Below are 4518 nucleotides of genomic sequence, written 5' to 3'. Positions count from 1 at the left end.
CAGGTAGAGCAGCTAGTGCAGAGTCAGATGAGGACTCAGACTCAGAATCTGCTCAGCTCTATTCCATGAGAGACTTGCGTACTCTGAGAAAAGATTTCAGCCGTTTTCCAGGTGAACCACTTCTCTCTTGGTTACTCCGATGCTGGAATGAGGGGGCTGCTACCATAACATTAACTCAGAAGGAAGCCAGGCAGTTGGGATCCCTGGCCAAAGATGCAGGTATTGATCAGGCATTTGGGGAAAAGGCTGGAACTACCAGCCTGTGGAAACGACTCTTGTCAGCTGTAAAGGAGAGATATCCCTATAAAGAGGAAATAGACTGCCCACAGATCAAAGCACGCAACCTTGGAAAAGCTATCAGGTATCTTGAAGAATTGGCTGTGCGAGACGTGATCTATAATAATGATGACATTGAAGATCCCTATCACGTACCATGCCCTAAACCTATGATGCAAAGGTTTGTGCATGCTGCACCACCACCTTTTAATCATACACTATCAGTAATGCTATGGGTTCCTGCAGAGACAGATACAACTGTGGGTGATGTGATTAAAACTGTACGAGAGTGTGAAGATGCTGTCATAGCCCCTTGTCGGGCCTGGGTCTCAGCTATTAAGAGAGCATCTGAGGAATGGCATTCACCCCCTTCTCCTCAGACAGACGGAGGACGCCGCATTGCAGCCATTAAGAGGAGACGCCCTCCTATGAGACAGAATCGAGAGAAACAGAAATCAGCAAGAGGGACCCTATGGGTAATCCTGTGTGAGTGTGGGGAGGACATGAAAAAGTGGGACAAAAAACCTACTGCTGCCCTACAGGACCGAGTGATTGAGTTGATAAGTAAGCCAAAGGCAAAAGGAGGTCCTTCTAAAAAGATGGCTGCTCAAGTCTCCAGTGTAGAGTTACCCAATCCAAAAATGCTGGTGACTCAAGATCCATGCACATCAGGTGTGAGTACTGGGGATGCAAGCTCCAGTAATGCACATACTGACAATGCTGTATGTGCTCAAGCTTAGAGGTGCCCTGCCTCCAGCCAGGTGGAGGAGAGGGACAACCGAATCTATTGGATTGTGTGGATTCGATGGCCTGGCACATTAGAGCCACAAAAGTATAAAGCCTTGGTGGACACTGGTGCACAGTGCACCCTAATGCCATCGAATCAGAAAGGCACAGACTCCGTCACTATTTCTGGAGTGACGGGGGGATCTAAAGAACTGACTATTGTGAAGGCTGATGTGAGCCTCACTGGAATAAAGTGGCATAAACACCCAATAGTGACTGGTCCAGATGCTCCGTGCATCCTTGGCATAGACTACCTCAAGGGAGGTGATTTTGAGGACCCGAAAGGGTACCGCTGGTCCTTTGGTACTGCAGCTATTAAGACTGAGAATGCAGAATGGCTGCATACTTTGTTTGGCCTTTCAGATAAATCCTTTGTAGTGGGATTGCTGAGAACTACAAACCAGCGTCTGCCAACTGCTACTTCAGTAGTGCATCGTAGACAATATCGTGTCAACAGAGATGCTGTGGTCCCCATTCACAAGCTGATCCGGCAATTAGAGAGCCAAGGAGTGATCAGCAAGACTCATTCACCCTTCAACAGTCCTGTATGGCCAGTGAAAAAGCCAAATGGAGAGTGGAGGCTGACAGTGGACTATCGTGCCCTGAATGAGGTTACACCACCACTAAGTGCTTCTGTGCCGGACATACTAGAACTTCAGTACGAGCTGGAGTCAAAGGCAGCCAGGTGGTATGCTACTATTGATATTGCTAATGCATTTTTTGCTATTCCTATAGCACCAGAATGCAGGGCACAGTTTGCCTTCACCTGGAGAGGTGTCCAGTACACTTGGAATCGACTGCCCCAGGGGTGGAAACACAGTCCTACCATCTGCCATGGACTGATCCATGATACCTTGGAAAAGGGTGGAGCTCCAGAACATCTACAATACATCGATGACATCATTGTATGGGGTGACTCAGCAAAGGAAGTCTACGAGAAAGGTAAGAAGATAATTGAAATCCTCCTAGAGGCTGGTTTTGCTATTAAAAGGAGCAAGGTTAAGGGACCTGCACAAGAGATACAGTTTCTGGGAGTTAAGTGGCAAGATGGACGTCGCCACATCCCAACGGACGTGATTAACAAAATAACTGCTATGGCCCCACCAACTACCAAAAAGGAAACTCAGTCCTTTTTAGGAACTGTTGGTTTCTGGAGAATGCATATTCCTCTTTATAATCAGATTGTGAAACCTCTCTATGAGGTTACCCGGAAGAAGAAAGACTTTAAATGGGGCTCAGAACAACAAGCTGCTTTTGAGAATATTAAACAGGAGATTGTGCAGGCAATGGCCCTTGGACCAATTCGAACAGGGCCAGACATCAAAAATATTCTTTATACCGGAGATAGAGGTGATGGTCCTTCATGGAGCCTCTGGCAGAAAGCTCCAGGAGAGACTCGAGGCCGACCTCTAGGATTTTGGGGTCGAAACTACAAAGGCTCCGAAGCCAACTACACAGCTGCTGAAAAAGAGATATTGGCCGCATACGAAGGAGTTAGAGCTGCTTCGGAAGTGATTGGTACTGAAGCACAGCTCCTCCTAGTGCCACGATTACCTGTACTAGGTTTTATGTACACAGGTAGAGAATCTTCCCATCATGCTACCGATGCTACCTGGAGTAAATGGATTGCTTTACTCTCACAGAGAGCTAGGATAGGAAGACTTAATCGTCCAGGAATTGTAGAAGCAATAACACATTGGCCAGAGGGCAAACACTTTGGAATGCCACCAGGAAAAGTGGTAAAACGGGCTGAAGAAGCCCCACCATACGACCAGCTACCAGAGAATGAAAAACAATATGCTCTTTTCACTGATGGATCCTGTCGTTTGGTAGGAGGCCATCGAAGGTGGAAAGCTGCTGTATGGAATCCTACACGACTAGTTGCAAAAACAGATGAAGGAGATGGTGAATCAAGTCAATTTGCAGAGGTAAAAGCCATCCAATTGGCTTTGGACATTGCTGAACAAGAAAAGTGGCCAAGACTTTATCTCTATACTGACTCATGGATGGTAGCAAATGCCTTATGGGGTTGGTTAAAGCAGTGGAAGCAAAACAACTGGCAACGTAGAGATAAACCTATCTGGGCTGCTGAACTCTGGAAAGACATTGCTACTAGGTTAGAGAAACTTGATGTAAAAGTGCGTCACGTAGATGCCCATGTACCTTCATATCGAGCTACCGAGGAACATCGAAACAACCAACGAGCAGATGAGGCTGCTCAAGTGTTCCAAATAGATCTGGACTGGGACCATAAAGGTGAACTGTTTTTGGCCAAATGGGCCCACAATGCTTCAGGTCATCAAGGCAGGGATGGAACATATCGATGGGCTCGTGACCGAGGGGTGGATTTATCTTTGGACTCTATTGCGCAGGTTATCCACGATTGTGACATATGTGCTGCAATTAAGCAAGCTAAAAGGTTGAAACCTCTATGGTATGAAGGGAGATGGTCAAAATATAGGTATGGGGAGGCCTGGCAAGTCGACTACATCACATTGCCTCAAACTCGCCAGGGTAAGCGCTATGTGCTTACAATGGTGGAGGCAAGTACAGGATGGCTGGAAACATATCCTGTGCCTCATGCCACAGCCCGGAACACTATCCTGGGCCTAGAGAAACAAGTCCTGTGGAGACATGGTACACCAGAGAGAATTGAGTCAGATAATGGAACTCATTTCAAAAATAATCTCATAAATAATTGGGCCAAAGAACATGGTATTGAGTGGATATACCATATTCCCTATCATGCACCAGCCTCAGGTAAAATTGAAAGGTACAATGGTCTGTTAAAAACTACCTTAAAAGCAATGGGTGGTGGAACTTTCAAAAACTGGGACAAGCACTTGGCAAAAGCTACCTGGTTAGTTAATACCAGGGGTTCCATCAATCGAGCTGGTCCTGCTCAGTCAGATCTTCTACACACAGTAGATGGGGACAAAGTGCCTGTGGTGCATGAGAAGAATCTGCTAGGGAAAACAGTTTGGGTTTATCCTGCCTCGGGCAAAGGCAAACCCATTCGTGGGGTTGCTTTCGCTCAAGGGCCTGGACACACTTGGTGGGTGATGATGAAAGATGGAGAAGTACAATGTGTACCACAAGGGAATCTAACACTAGGTGAGAATTCCTAATTTCTGTTTGTCTAGTTTAATCAGTAATGCATGGACTCTTTGGGAGTCATGAACTTGTATCCCACCATAACTACTGTTATGTGAACTGTTGCATAAACTAACAGTGTTCTATGAGTGTTTTTCAGGATGATTTTGTGGTGATGAAGCCGAACTAGGTTCATCGGCTGGCATCCAGTAACTTCCTTGGAGTTACCATCTGCAACCTGCAACTTGTGGACCATGGACATGAACTGTGAAGACTGGTCCTTCTTTTGAGAATCTGCTACAATAGATGAACATCTGCAATTGTAGACTGAATTACTTAGTGAATTTTAGCACTGAGAGATAG

Source organism: Calypte anna, chromosome W (genome assembly GCF_003957555.1).
Source record: "Calypte anna isolate BGI_N300 chromosome W, bCalAnn1_v1.p, whole genome shotgun sequence".
In the NCBI taxonomy this organism is placed as follows: Eukaryota; Metazoa; Chordata; class Aves; order Apodiformes; family Trochilidae; genus Calypte; species Calypte anna.
This window is presented reverse-complemented; position numbering follows the sequence as displayed.